This window comes from Anopheles merus, chromosome 2R (genome assembly GCF_017562075.2).
Source record: "Anopheles merus strain MAF chromosome 2R, AmerM5.1, whole genome shotgun sequence".
NCBI classification, from domain to species: domain Eukaryota; kingdom Metazoa; phylum Arthropoda; class Insecta; order Diptera; family Culicidae; genus Anopheles; species Anopheles merus.
Window position 1 is genome coordinate 24,208,843 of NC_054082.1, and position 16,387 is coordinate 24,225,229.

Here is a 16,387-nt window from a genome sequence, read left to right on the forward strand (position 1 = left end):
TTCTTTTCGCTCGTCCATGGCCACGTTGTCGCTACATTCTGTGCACTGACGATGCTTGTGTGTGTGTGTGTGAGAGTTTTTTTTCTTCCTTTCTGTACACCATGACTCCTTTTCGCTTACTGCTGCTGCTGCTTCACTATCTCCATGTACGAGCTAACTCCCGCGTATTACCCGCGCGCGCTCGTCTGACAGAATAGGGGCAAGGGGGGGGGGGGGGGAAGGATATGTGTTCCACTGGGTCCCCATTCCCCATCCTCTCAACCCTCAATCCTTTGCCGATCTGCTGCGAAGTCCTTAACCCGGGTGCGATGTGTTTTTCTTTTTCTTCTATGCCGCCCTCCTTCCCTTGTTTGTCGGCACTGCTGTGCGGCGCTTTTCTTTCGTATGTTGCACTCCCTGCTGCTACGGCTGCTTTCTTTCGACTGGGTGTGTTGTTAGCTTTGGCCACCCACGATGCCCTTCGCGGTTCCTTCGCGTGCATGGTGTGCCGGGCATCTTTTCCTGTACTTCCAACAAAACGCTCGAAAAAAAAAATGAAGCCATAACACCACATTCACCAGCGTCTGTATGTGTTGTATGTGTCTAAAAGGATGAACGCGTTTTTCCCTCATTTCTTGCTTTCGCTCTTCTCTAGCGCTTTCTCATTTTCTTCTCCCTTTTCTTTTGTTGCTGTCGGCGATTTGCGCTTTTTTTCTTTGCATGTTGACTTGTGTGTCTCTATGTGTGTGTGTGTGTGTGTGTGTGTGTATCTGTGTGTTTGAGCTACACTCACTTGTCACAGGTTCTTTTGCTTTCTTTACGTTTTTTTTTTTGCTGCTTAGTCCGCCGATTTGCCTTTCCACCCGGGCAGGTCCTTGCGCTTGGTTGGTCTCGCCGCGCCGTAAAGCGCGCATTTTCTCACACGCTCTCTGCGCGCTCAGCGCGCTCGTTTTGCTACTTCCGTGTGGTCCATCGGTTCAGCTATCCATCGATACGAACGCTTCTTTGCCAGCCGCCAGAAGCTGTTGATTTAAAACTCGTCGAAGCAAACCAACCCCTGTGTGTATGTATGTGTGTGCAAGTCCCGAGGCTGTATGTGTGAAGGGCGAATGAGCTTGTGTTTTCTTGCTTTTTCTTCTTCTCCTACAAAGCGCTTTTCTTGGTCCGAGTGGGTGGGTTGTTGGTGATGGGTGGAGGATTATTTTATTCTTGTTGCTGAATGATTTTTACTCTCCTCCACACGGGCAGCTCGTCCTTGTTGCATGCAGAGCACGTTTGCATTTGCGCGCCTTTTTCCCAGCGTGCACTGCTTTTTTCCTCCCCCGAAGGATGGTGGGAAGAATGTGTTATGTTTTTTTTTTCATTATTACATTGTAGGATATGTTTATTGTATAGTTTTGCCAGGAGCTTCCATTGCATGCTTCTTGTGGAACGAGTTGAAGAGTATCACTACAAAATGTTTCAATGTGTGTATTTGTATTCAGCTCTTACTTTTATTGCTGTATTTGTCTCATGAGAAAATTGTGCCGTTTTTTTAAATTTCATTACAAAGTTAGTTTTGGTTAAAGTATGAATTTGATATCCCTACTTTATGTTTTGAAAAAATACCCTGCACATATTATTTTCATTGCATTTTGATACACTTCTGTCGTTTTGTTCGAAAACTCCGACCGATGATACAACTCATAAGAATAGTACTGATACCAAAAGGAATCAGCTCAAAAAGCAGGAAGTAAAATAAAATATCAAATTGGTTCGGCCAATCCTTATGTGCTGCAGTCAGGGATGTGCACTTAGCCAGCAAAACATAAAAATTAAAAAAAAACGAACCAAAGAAAATGAAAAAAGAGTCAAGAAATGCATTGATATAGTGTGTTTTTCGGCAGCAGGCAGGACTGAAGCAAGGGGAAACCGAAGCAAGCTAGCTACAGCTTGGTACATACCACTGTTTCCCTGTGTGACGGTTTAAGATGCTCATAAAAACATACGAAGAAACACGAACGTGAAATGGAAAGCTTAAGAGAAGTGAACAAAAAAGTGGCTTGGTAGTAGCGTGAGGTAGTAGTGTGTGCAGAAAGAGAAAAGGATCCCATTTCGGAGTTGTTGGGAAAAATCGTAAAAATGAAACATATTCTGCGCTCCATACTGAGTGAGGTGAGGCGAGGACCAAGATTGTGGTGAGGTGGGGGATAGTTTGAGATACAAACTCGGGGAGAAGTTTCTATTCCATTTATTTGTTTTGATATGCTCTTACTAATGGCGTAGATATGAAACAAACAAAAAACGCTCAAAAAATGGTTACCTAGATAAAACGTACAAGTTACAGTTGAATCTTCTTTAATACAGCCATACTTCTCTGTTATCATTAGCATACTAGAGCTAATTTAATCAATACTTTTTTTAACATAATTTGGTCTAAAACTGTTTATCAATAAATGTGAATAAAACTTTATTTTAGATCATTTAAATTTCATGTGTGTAAACTTGTTAAAATTAAAGTTTAGCCGTTAAGTTCAACGGCCGTTAAACGCGCCAAACTGCCATATCTGCAAAAGGCGGTTTTCGCCGCAATTTACGACCTAGCGAAAATGTTTTTTTCACGATTTGTATGGAGCAAAGACACACACCCAAATTATGGTCACAAATTATGGATGGGAAGTTTATGGTTCTGACTTCTGTTTCACTCTTGCTCACAGGCGATGATGTCCCGTCGCATTCTCACAATACCATCGGCTCTACGGTTTGGTTGTTGCTGCTCTTTCTCGCACGTGAGGGAGTTTTCTTTCTCCTTGTTTTTCCCGTGTGTGGTATTGGCTGCGAACGATCAGTATCCTCATGATCCGTTAGTTAGTTAAAGGTAAATTGTTAGAAGCAATGACTGTGGCACACCAAATTCTGCACAAATTCATGCCCGTTTATGTGCCACGCTGTATGGAAAACGTTTTGTGACTAGCACAACAACACAATCTAGCAACACAGCCCAGCCTTTGATCATGAATAATAAAAAAAATACCTTAAGCACACGTATGATGTTGTGAGTGGATTTGGGACATTTTATGCGGACGAGCAACAATTAAATGCCGCATATTGTATACCCTTTATACCATACGTCAGAATGCTTTTAATCGTCACTATGCTGCTCTTTTCAACATGCGTAGCGACTCTTTTGACGCAGTCGATCATCACAACGAGTCTGGATCCTACGAGGCCATACGAGATCGATTCCCATCCGAACCATTCCCCCGAAAGCAAGATCCGGCTATAGGATAGCGTGACTTTAGTACGGTTAACGAACCGTACGGTTAAGGAGCCACAGCATTGCTACGTGGTTCCAAAGAGCGCTGATATGTGGTCAGCGGGGCGCCAGGTAGTTTGGAAGGTACCATTCCGACTCGTGAGAGCAGCGAATTCGAATGGAATCGCACCTCCCAAATGATCCAGATGGTTCCGACCCGGTAGGTCGGCCCGCATTCAGTGGCGTATTACCACGACTGGAGGCCCTAAGCGGACACACGAAAGTTGACCATTCGGATGTGTCGAGCGAGAAGTTTTATGAGGAATTCTAAACCAGAGAAGGATTGCGAAGCACTTTTACTTCCGAGTAGGGGGGATGGGTTCCTCTCCTCGGGGCCCCACGTGGCCGCTTAGTTTGCGTACTGGTTGAACCGCCCCTGCTCGCACCTTACTATTGTTTGCCTGAAGCACGGCAAATACAGTTTAAATTTTACATTTAGTTTACATTTACATCCTAAAGCATACTAGCCATATTGAAAAGCAACACGAATAGAAAGGAAAGAAGGGGGAAGGGAGTAAGGAAAAGGGGAGCAAACAAGAGCGGAAGGAGGAGCGGGAAGGGTGATTATCGAAGAGGTGAGATGAAAAGATGAAGGCGTGGGTTGCGTACAGCAGCGCGAATTGTTCCGGAGCGACGATAAGTTCTAAACAATGGGGGACGAGAGCGAAGCGAGCTGAAGGGAGCATACAGGAACGGGAAGGACATACAGGAAGGGAGCAATATGCATTTTTTGTAGGTCGATGTTCTTCCTTCCAGCCACACTTTGGAAAGAAATTTCGGATAGTTAGCCCTTGCTACGAGAGACGGTTCGCACGAGGATTGAACCGAAGACGAGCATGTTGTTAATTCGTGCAAGTTGACGTTACCTGCTACTAATTAGTTTTCCGGGATAGCGGGATTGCCAGTCCTGGGCCACTAGGACCATACGGGGCTTGAACCTAGGACGGGTATGTTGTTGTGTTGTGTTCGGGGAGCACGACAACGAGGGGCAGCCGAAACCAGCCAAGCCATCCATAGAATGCGGGGACGCGTAGAGCAGCTTGGCGCGTGGCTCCGGCTGCACCATCGGCATTTAAGGCTCCCGGGGGGCCGGTCGCCACAGCCAATCCCCGAACGCAGCCGCGGCGCCTTCGACAATGCATGCAGCATAAACGTCCCTTACGCTTGCTGCGTCAATGGCGAGTGCAGCGACGGGCTAGAACACAACTCTCTATGCCCCCCTCCAGATAGCGATATGGCCGCGCAGCACCATCCGCAACGATGATGCGTCTTCAAAAAAGGCGAGAGAAAGAACAAGCTAGGCATCGCGAGCGAGCGATGCGTGCCCCAGATAAGCCGAGGCGGACCCTCCTCGCTCACAGCATCGAGCGAGAGGCAGGGGAGACGTGCATTTCTTTCTTCCGGAGAGTAGCCCCCGTTAATTAGGAAGAAGGCGGTACAACATGGTGTTTTAATCCTTACCTGCATTCCCTATTGTTTGGGAAGGAAGAAGAAGGGGGGGAGGGGGAGGGGTTGCAGGAATTGTGGATTGTTGAACAAAAAAAATAAAAAAATGAAAAGAAAAATGTGTTCAAAGACATCATCCTTCATTGGAATATTTGACATTTTTTAGCATTGGTTGGCTTCACATGATATGTTGTGTGTGCTAGTGCATTGATGATCGTCCATTGATTGATTTTTTTGTTCACAAGTGCAACTAATTGCACTAACAAACAATATAAAACCCGTGCGCTGCATGCGTCCGATCGATCCGGCAAATAGCTCCAACGGTAAATCTATTCATACATCCACACGACAACTTGCACGCTGATCAAATCCAGTTTCGAACGACGGCTCTAGCCAACGCGCAATGCATCAAGCAGCCAAAAAAACGGGAAGGAAAAAAAATAACCAAGTCAAGCACACAAGGCAAGGTCAAGCATTCGCCAATAACTGCTGGGAGAGAAAGGTGGGAATGAAAGAGGTGGGGAAGCAACGTCACTCAAAACGAATATGATCCGGGTGAACGGATAAAGAAGACAGCAGACAAGCGATATCACTCCCGCTACCATGTGAGAATAGCGAGATGGATCGGTACGGTACCCACCCAGAGAAAGAGTGAGGGGGAGAGAGGGTATCGACTTTTTGAACCACTTTTTTATGGCCATTGTCTTAGACAAAAACCATGATCGAAATACTCCAGAAAATCCGCCATAATTGTGGCGTTTTTCGGCTTAAAAAAATTCGCTTCGTCGTATATTGACTTAAATGCGACGAACCCGACGTCGGGTGAACGTTCACACGACGTACACCCGACGTCGGAAATATTTGAAATTGTCGGTTGGGCGCTTGGGTGTATGCTAGCGCCATCTATTGATTTTTCTATGAAATAGCCCACGTACGCCTGATGGTATGCAATTTGCTATACAATGTACCAGGCAGGGGCTCTCGTCGTCGTTGAGGGAACTCATTTTGAGATGGTACTTCATTTAACTGCTAAAATAGTATGTTTAACATTAACCTTTTACTTTGATTTTAAAATTCGATAGCGTATTGCACAATTCCAAATGAAAGTGTACAATTCAAGGCCCAATTTGTTTCACCACAATGGGAAAAAAGGAGTTTTTTTGTTTCGTCTGCTTGGATGTTACTGTGCCTCTTATTATCTTACATCAGCTTTTTCTATTATCCTATGCTTCAAATAGACACAACTTCCTTAATGGATCAGCGTCTTTACTAGTTTTTTGTTGACATTAAACATGCATGTTTTGCAGGCAGATAGAAGACACCTTAATTACAATGTTTAAATGCATCCATTACATGGATGTAAATTCAAATCATTCGCCGGAGTGGTTTTTGTTGCGTGATACGCGATCAAGAGTGAAAAACGCCACTTCAACAATGCAGTTTCCTTTTGATCCACGAAGATAAGATAGTAGCAATCGTTTAGAGAGAAAACAAACCAAATAGAGAAAGAAAAAACAAGTCAAGATAACTGTCTTACCCAACACCATAAATAACGATGCAATTGAACGGTGGTGCGTTAGGCAGGCGTTGGCGATCTTCTGTCCCGTCCCGAATCCCTCTTTCTCCCCTTAGGGTCCCCATCCTGCCGTGTGCTCTCCCGTGCTTCCGCATTTATGTTACGAAGCAAAGTGCCCGTTTGCCACGCGTGATACGATGCGTGCAGTGCATTTAGAGTGCAAAACGTCGCGATCGCCACTTGTGTTCACCTGTGCCTGTTGCTGGGACGCGAACCCAGTGTCGCCGTCGGTAGGCGCCATCATCCCTACGGAGCGAGGGCCTTTCGATATGTGTGTGTATGTTGGTAAGTGGTTTTTTTTTTGTGTTCGTCAATTCAATCGTAACATAATATGAGCAAGACAAAAAACACTCTTAGCTGATGGTACGTCTTATCTTCGATCGATTTGGAGCGTCCAGAAAGGGGGTGCTGTTTGTAACTATTTTATGCGTTCATCTGTGTGTTGGTTGTTTCTTTTTCCCTCCTTCCCCGCGATACTACTTTAGAATCTCTTTACCACCATTCAACTATAATCCCTTCGAACGTCGGACGGCACGCTCGGATCGTATTTACATTTTAATCAAAAGCCGTGGTTGTATGCGCGAGACATGCTAGGTTACATAATGATTTCTTTCCATTTGGTCCGTTGGCTCGGACGGGAAGACGTTATGCGATTAATACAGATGTACAAGGATTAGGGTAAACGGTGATAAAGTAGATGTATGCGAAAACGCAAAGCGAAGAAGAAAAATGCATTCAAATGCAGCATATTTAAGTTGAACTTCATTTGAGTGAGATGTACATTCTCCCTTAGCTTCAGAGAAATTTCTTCAAAGGATTTCTGAGATTATACAATAATCAGAATTTTGAATTCCCATTAATTGCAATACTAATAAGCATTGAGAAACTAACTAGACATGTAATTGAAAATAGAAGTAGCATCCCCTAGCACAAATCCTGCTAGTACACTCAGTGAGTTCCTAAGCATTTGTTGAGCATTTGCTCCAGCTCCAAAGGCGAACGAACGTTCTCTCTCAATTCCCACCGGGGGGAAAACTCGGGAAAACTCTCTCGGGAAAAGCTCACCACACTTTTGTGACTCTTTCTCCGTGTGGCTAAACTAAGGGCGTGGCTTTTCATTTTGCAAAGGCCCCAACAAAAAACATCAACACTCACCCCAAAGCCGTATTGCTTCTGGTCGCTCTGCCCGAAAGGAAACGCGTCCTGGCAGAGGAACAATTTGGCACTGTTGCACCCCGGTGTTGCAACCCATTTGCACCACGCCTTTATTTTCGCAGCTCACTAATTTGCGAACATGCACAATTCTAACCGAACAATGCCGCCAGCAAATGAGGATGCATGCAACGCAAAAAGGAGGGTGTCTTTTTTTTGCTGGCTGCAGTTGCAGCGCATTTGCCGCCACTGTTGCTGTCTCCTGCTGTGTGTTGCCCCTGTATTCGTTTGCTCCTTTGGATGTGTTGCACACAGCGAGTCCTCGGCACGCACCTGGCATGACCTGGGAAGGTTTTGGTTTCGTGCCAAGATTTGCACTCATTACAAGCAAACCGACACGCCATTTACGAGGTTAATAAAGAATGCCAGCATTTAGCTTCCGTTTTCTTATCTCTGGGCTTGTTGTTTTGTGTGTGTGTGTTACCCTGTGTGAAGTGATTTTAATTCTACTCAAAAAGACCACAATTTCGTGATCGTTTGTTTCCCGCTTTTTTTGGGAGGGAGAGCTCATGGTTTAGGAAGAAAGCTTCTCAATGAGCGGTCAGCAGCATAACGATCGGCATTTCCACGTATCATTAGCTGTCTGTCAGATGCTGCGGTCACATGAGCAAATGCTGCTAAATGAGCTGTCGAAATGTGTGTATGTGCATGGTTTGGTATTTTTCGAAATAAGTACACCAATTTCTGAACGCCGTGCAACCGCTCGGCCGCCCAATGAATGGAACGCTTTTAACAGCTCTGTGGTTTTTGGCTGGTGCCAGCAGCTCCTTTCAAGCACAGGTGCCCAGCCCAGTACAATGGGTTCGCTTGGATTTTTCGACCGTCGGACGTTTCCAAGCAACTGGTACCGCGCGAATGATTGCGGTTTGGTACTTTTGCAAACGAGTAATGTCCAAGAAAGGCTTCCGAAAGCAGGGTGTAGCTGCGCAGCTAGGAAACGTTCGCTCCACAATAAAGCATGTCGGGCAGCACGAGCGCCCCCGGCAATGGGGACCCCTGTATCCGCAAGGATCCTGCTCGACCGGCTCCGGACACCCGGGCACCACCGTAGGGTATGGGGCGGAAACCGAGCTCTGAATTTCAAATCAGTTCCTAACGTCCCCGACTCCCCGGTGTTGCTTGCAATGGTGTCTTCGGTGTGCAGTTGTGCAGTTGCGCCGTGCAGTTGGCGAATGGGACATAATTTATACACCAGACGGAAGACATTAGTTCCCGAGACGCGAAGAGAGCGAAAGAGTGCGAGCGAGGCGTGTGCTCGTTGGACCAACACGCGTCCATCGGCGGGGATAACTTGCGGAGTGCATTTGTTTTTCCATTGCAAACTCTTCCACAACTCACCTCCATCCGCCTAACGATGGCTAGGCCTTCAAGGCGTAGCGTCCGAATCACCGAAATGGGGAAATAATTGATGGGGGACGTTTTTCACGGCTTTTCCACAGTTTGGCGCTTTAAGTTAAGAGCACATTCCCGTCCCGAATGTCGGGTACGGTCTTCGCCAGCGTCGTGCACATGCGACGGGGCTTTCTTTGTGACAATTACTGCATTCCTCTGTCACGTTACACCGCACCATCTCCTACGCCGTGCAACGTATTGGTCCAGGTGGCACAAGCTAATAAACCGTGTGTGGTGTATTTTTCCACGGAAATCGGTACACTTTAGCGTCCCAGACAGGAAGCGTCATCCAAGACGGCTTCCGATTTCCGGTGCATTTCAATCCGGCAGCACGTGGAAAACGGTACCAACCACTAAACCAGACCACAGAAAGGCGAGCGGAGGGTTGGCAGTGGGGTAACAATCATCATTTCATGGAACTACGCACCACGCATTGGAAGCGGGTCAGAAGTGCGGAAAAAAATCGTGTCGTCGGTCGGTTGCGGCGGTTAAACGTTTCGGTCAACAAGATCGATCAGTCCGTGCACTAATCATGCGCAATTTTTCGATCGGCTGGCCCCGTGTTCCGTTCGATTGGCGATGCAATTGGCTCGGCGGTGGAGCTGTGGTGATGTGCACCCGGGGACGACAAACAATGCGGTTTACCGGTGAGCAGCATCCTCATCTAAATGGTGCTCCGGATGCAATGTGAGCGTTGAAAGTGGCGGACTGGGTAGATGCAGTTAGGTATAGCGGGTTGATGCAATACAACGCTGATTGTTTTGTTCGCGCGCGTGTGTGTGTTTGTGTGTGTGTGTGTGTGTGTGTGTGAAAGGAACGGTTCATTCATGGATGCATCGAGACCGGAGATGGTCTCCGGTCTGGGGTGAACGTGGGATGCGAACGAATACCTACACTGTTGGCCGCAAATTGCTGTTGTGATGACGGTGGGTCCGTTGTTTGTTCGACTGCTGTTGTGATTCGGTTTTCACGGTGATTGAAAGATAAAGTTTGAACAGAACGGAGCTTGTTTACACAGCGGAACGCATCTATTTGTAGTGCAATCGTTTGTTTTAGAATCAAATTGTGATACAATGATTTCGAAGAGCTTCAAATACAGTGTGATGTAGCGAGACAATCGTATCCTACAATCATTATATAAAGATGGTTTAGAATAGTGAAGACGGTAAGAATTTAGAAGAATTATAATTTTGTTACAATTAAAATTATAAGAATTTTTATGCCATTAAATACCAATGATAACATAACTCATATCGATCTACATGTTCTTTAACACTCTACTGGAACTATATATTATTCAAAGCTTTGTTCATTCATTTGAAAACAATCAGGCTCAATTGTTAGGTCAATGTGCAAGTTTGTGTATGAAGTCGAATGTACAGAGGTTTCAGGAGTTCGATAGGAACTTAAATAAGACATTAAACCTTCCTATAGTATCTCGAACGGAGCGTATGAATAGACAAATCAATTAATTTAGACTCTTGCTCATGAAAGTCATATGATGAAATAGTAGGTTGGATACAATAAACTTAGTTTGATAACACTTCCCAAAGAGGTGCTCACGCTAATGGCGAAGAAGAAAAGTATGATTTAAGCACTCAAGACTTTGATGAAATGTTCAGGGTTTCTCACGATTTATTGGTTGCTTCCTGGAATTTGTCGGGTTCGTCTCACGATTTATTCACCATTTCCCATATATTTTTGGATCGTTCCCACGATATATTGGAATCATCCTACTGGATTTCAATACAATTGATCCAAAAAAATCAGTGAAACGCTCAATGGATCGTGAAAACCCCTGCAAACATCCAAGAATAGTTTATAAGATGCCAATACTCAATGGAATAATGATGTAGTTTAAAAGAAGTAATCTTGTCCACTAATTCAATTCGCAGATTCCTCAGTCATTTCCTTACAATGGGAAAACTTGTCATAACATCATCACATTGAACGACAAATAAAGCTTTCAAACACTTTTTATTACACTGTGTTTTGTGAAATCCTGGATCTTCGTCGGCATTGTCGGAACACTGCTCTATCACATGCTTTTCATTCCATCTCTTTGGCTGTCCCTTCGATGACCCAAAAATAATGATCGAAAACAAATTGAGGCAAAAAACACACAAGAAAACGGCCCAAAATTGGTTCACTCGTGAAATAAAGCCAACCATCAAACAAGCAAACGTGACGAAGAAAGTGTATCAAATTTACTAACTGCGTCTCCTCTGCTGCTGCTGCTGCTGCTGTTCTTGCTGCGGTGGATTTGCATTTCAACTGCACGGCCGGAAGTACGGTTATCAATATTCAATAAAATAAAACGCTCAATAATGAATGGCAGTGGCGCTGCCACACCACTACATTTGCACAAACTAGACGTCCTTGGAGGGAGGAGGCAGCGAACCGCCGAAACCGAAGGGGGATAGCAGGAAACGGATTCCCGAAACGAGAGAAAAACAACGTTACGTACAACGAATCAATTCTGCGTCTTGTGTGGAAACTGAAGAGTTGCCGTGAACAGGAAGCCCTTTAGAATAGAAGAAGCATTGCAACAAAAAAAAACACGACCAAAGCAATAAGCAAGCAAGGCGGATTGGTTTTGCATTTTTCCTTTCCAATGTCCGGAAGAGCGAAACGAAATGCAAGGACGCCGTAGAACGCACACCGGCGGAGGACGGACAATTGCAAAACCCCGAACGACAGTGGAGTGAGTTTGTGTCTTTCCAGGATTGCCAATTTATTGTAATTCGTATTTAAACCGTTCCTAACGATATGCAATTTACGAAACTCCACCGTGCGGCCGGCGGGAAAAGTTCGATCGGGTGGCCTAATGAGAGGCCAGGGCGGGCCAGGCCGTTTTGCCGTTCCCGTTCGTTACATTGCAGCAAGCTGGCGAAATCATCCGCCGGATCCAACCATTGAGCCTCTCCGCTCAACGATCAGGTGCAACAGGGCGTCGTTTTGGCCACCGTGCAGGCGCAGCACAGGCGCGTTCGCACGATGAAGTCGCTCGGAAGCGGCTGACGCACCGGGACAGGACAGATGCTGCGCCGTGCAATTACGCGATCGGCATGAAGATTTGCGACTGCATCTGACGTTCGGCACTGGCGTGCTTGGTGTGTAACGACACGCGGCAACGTCTTATTTGCGGACGCGTTGTTTAACAAGTCTTCACCCAAACCACCACCAAGGGTGAGTGACTTCCGAGCTGTGGTGACATTGGCGACATTAGTGTGGTTCCCGTTTTCCCCCGCTGGCTCTGAATATTGATGTCATAGTCCCTGGGTTGGGTTTTGAACGTTATTTCTAAAGCCATTCCATTGTGATATTCTGTGGCTTTTGCACACTGTGTGTCCCCTATTGTTCTACGGCAGGGCATCAAACTGGAAGCCCCCAAAAGTGAGGCAGCAAAATTTCACTGCAAAGATGGCACGCCGCTGCTCGAGTGGCGATCGATGGGATCTATTCTTTGCAGATACACCCACCGTGCGGAGTTGCTTCACTTTGCGGACGTTGTGCCATTTTCCATCGTCGCCTTGTTTTTGCGTCCCCTACACGCGGTAGCTACGCAATCCCCGGTATCCCTTCGCACGCTGACAAAACAAAACCCGCTGGATGAGATGAGATGAGCGGCAAGATAATGTTTGTTCAATGTTCTGGCTTTGGTCGGGGCCGGTTGTTTGGGGGTGGATTAGGATGAGGATGGGCTTTCCTGGTTTTCTTTTTTATTTGATTAATTGTCTTCGATGCTAATGATACGGTGCTTTGTTTGAAGAGACTTGCCCAGTGTGAAACAATCGCTGCCAGAGAGCATTGGGTTTTCTGGGTCGTTGATCCATCTTTTTTTGGGGGAAGAAAGTCAGGGTGCGTTTGAGAAGTTAGGTCGAGTAATTCAGGCAGAATGCACCTGAAAAAAGCGTTGGAAAATTGTTGATAAAGATGTTTCCCGGAAGGAAATAGAACATTGAGAATGTTAATCGATATTTCGAGAATGGAAACATTTCTGTGCGTCGTTTTGTTTGCTATTCTGTACAAAACAATGCAGAACAGCAGTTCAGAATAAGCTAGTGTAACATTTGCTTGAAAATACTGTTTTACAGATCTTTGAATTATACAAAAGTGGTATGACTTCTTTTTTACTGTAAATTTAACTTTACCCTTATTCCTTACGTACGTTAAGTGTCCTACAACCACCAACAGTGTAAGGCAACAGTCAACATCAACGATACGCGCTCGTCATGTTGAGCAGAGCACAGTACAGCAGCATCCGCCGGGCCACGTCTTTAATGTTTGATTAACGAACCCTGTGCATCGGGACGAAGCGGAAAGCCCCTGGAAACGCCCATAACGACTCACCGGAATTGAGTGAATGACGTTGACAATCCGCCAGCACCCATCACCGATCCGTCCGTGGTGTTCCAGCCGTCCATTACGTAAAGTGCGTTTGCACACGAATACGTTCCCTGCGGCGGAGAGTGACGCGCGGAGTGCAAAATAAGAAGACAAATTTCTTTCCTCGTTGTCCTTCCACCCCTGCTTCTCTTCACCCTCGCCCCCCCCCCCCCACTCATCTTTAACTTCCTCCCACCGTCAATCGATGACAGTTGCACGATGACGGATTTACGCGGCGGATTGCCCGGGAATGATATATTGGTTCGGGGGGGTGCGCCCCCAGTTTTGCACAGCTACGCGCAATGCTCGAGCATTACGGTCGGATCGTGCACACTTCACGGCATTCGGGCATACTATCCTTAACCTTGCCGATAGATGGTGGTGGCGTGGAAAACAATTAATCAGAACAGGCCACACAAATTCCGGCTGATTTCGAGTTCCGGGCTGCTAATCGATAGTGTTATGATGAGACGGGAACGCGGCGAATTGTTCTCTCTCTCTCGCAGACGCTCAGTTGATAATTATGATGGTGATGATGGGGCTGTTGCTGCTGCCGCTCACGATAATGATTATTGTAATTAGCTGTGGGACTTTCGGAGGGAACGCAATCGTTGCGCTATTAAAAGGGCAAGTGAATCTGCTACATGGGTGCTAAGTAAGTGCAATTTAGAAGAATAATGGACATTGTTTTATGCAAATGAACTCGATCAATGTCAGTTTTTTGTTTTGTTTCGGCGTGGCAAACAAGGACTAAATATGTCCCGTTTCAATCAGACTGTCATTTACCGCTCTGCTCTGATGTGTGCCGGCATGCGATGATGAAACTGTGCACGGTTAAAACTTAATCCCACACTGAACCACTAATCGGGCGACGAGGCGCACAAAATGGCGCTAAAATGGGGCTCATTTTATCACGTACACGTGCTCGATGATTATGGACCTGATTTTCCTGGGCAAGTACATCGAAGGTGAGGAAAATTAACTTCACACCGTCGTGTGTGGTGTGTGTGTGTATGTGGGCAACAGAGGTGTCGCCTCATCTCGCGAACATGCAATCGATGGCACAATTATGCAAAATTGATCGCAATCCATTTGCATAATCGGTATGCGATCGCAATAAGCTTTAATGCAAAAGTGTCAAGCTAATGAGCGGGGCGGTCCTCTTAACGTGTGAGTGTGTGTGTGTGTAATTCCGTGATTGCATTGCTGTCATTAAGTATTAATAATCTAGATGATATTGATAGGGAAATGATTAGCTACAAGCTGTTAATTAGATGGCTCAGAGTGTGAAGCACGAAGAATGTCTTAGATTTGATTATGTTGACAAAAGGATCAGTTTTGATAGATTGATAGAAATGATCCAACAACCTTAACAGATGGTAGCCAGAAGTTCTCTAAAGTTTATTAAAACATAAAATTAATAATAATTTAATGTTTAAAAATAGAGCAAACGCTCCCATTCAGCAATCCCACGACATTTCGCACAGTAACCGATGGACGGCTTCTCAAGCACCGGAAAACATTCCGTGCCATTTTTGGGGTTAGAATACGCCAGCAATGTGCACTAATTGCTCTATTGTAGCAACCATTTATTTCACGGTAAACGATTCGAAACATTCGCCATCACGACCAATCTCCGAGTTCAACCAAACGACCAATGGGCTTTGCCACAGAGGAAAGAAAAAGCAGCAACCCTTCTGCCACTCTCGCTCCCACTTCTCAGTGCCCTACCCCAGCTAATTGTTTGACCAGTACGGGCAACATTCTAATGAGCAGTTTCGGTCACACTCCCCCAGTACCCGAAAATGGACCAATAATGCATTCACCGCCCATAGAATGCACTTCATCTTGCGAACATCCCCACAGTCCGAGGCTCAAAATGTGTCTCGTTAGCAAAAGGCACATCACCGCCATTGTGCCTCCACTGTGGAGTGGAGTGAGAAGAGAGGAGTTTGGCGAGGATGCTGAAGAGCTAATTAGGGGTGCAAAAATGCCCGTTCGAACCTTAAACAAGCACGATTTGCACCGAATTCCCCACGTGACGTGCGCGTGATTTTGCACGCAACACAAAACACAACCGAACCGCGCACAGAACGCGTCCATTTTCTCGTTTTTTGTTGTTGCTGTTGTTGTTGTGAGTGAAGCTCGCCTCAATTGTGTGACTTTGCCAAAGATGGAGATTCTCGGTCACGAGCCACCCAGGAAGGTTTGCTGGAGCTTTGCGAGCCATCACTTGCGAGCGGGGAGCAAAAAAAAAAGGACATCACTCAAAGCCTCAGCCAAATAAGCACCGGGCACAATTAACTCTTCGGAGAGCACGAGCCCCGAGAGTCTCGGTTGCGCATCGGTGGCGAGTGTGAGTGGCCAACCACTTCTTCCTGTGGATTGTCCACCATCCCGAACCATTATCGCCCCTTTTCGCGCACTAATTATTTTCCCATAATTGAGATTTGTGCGTGCTTGCAGAGGCTGGCGTTCTTTACTTACACTGTGTAGCAAACACTGCTTTGGCCTTAAAAAGCCGAGCAATTCCGTACCGAGCGGTAGTAGTGGGTTCGGTTTTTACTTCCACCACACAGCGACGGCACTTCCAATTGAGCCCATGTACAATTGACACTTTGTGGGGAGGTTTGATGGTAATTAAAATCAAATCACCCTTCGATAGTGTGTGCGTGCGTGTTTGCCGCCCGTCGGATCGCGATCGGAGGATGCACTTCCCGAGGGTTGATGATTAGCTGTGCAATTCGTTTGGTGGATGGTGGTTTCCCATTTTTGGGACGGTGCTCGCGATTTTAATTAATTGCTCTGTTCAATCGAGCATGGGCTGAAGCGGGAACTTGCTGGCGGAAAAAAGCACACACACACACGCACACACAAAGCAAACACGTGCGTGTCAATTAATTGAGCCAGTGTTTTCCTTTTTAGGGGTTATGGGAGAACATTTTACTCCCATTTGCCACTCCCCCCGTGGTGCCGGACGAAGAATGCCGGATGGATGTCACCCATGATGTCGCATCTGCCGTGCGAAGCCGTTGGAGCCCATCTCCGACTGCGTACAGTGACCGTGAATGCATTTGCACCACCGATAGACAATCTCG

General features: G+C 46.1%; 1 protein-coding gene across 1 annotated transcript in view; it reads right to left on the minus strand.

Moving 5' to 3' along the window:
• The window catches only part of LOC121589620 (zinc finger protein rotund), a 52,693-nt gene that overhangs the window by 26,388 nt on the left and 9,918 nt on the right, over positions 1-16,387 (minus strand). The gene's annotated exons all lie outside the window — the stretch shown is intronic.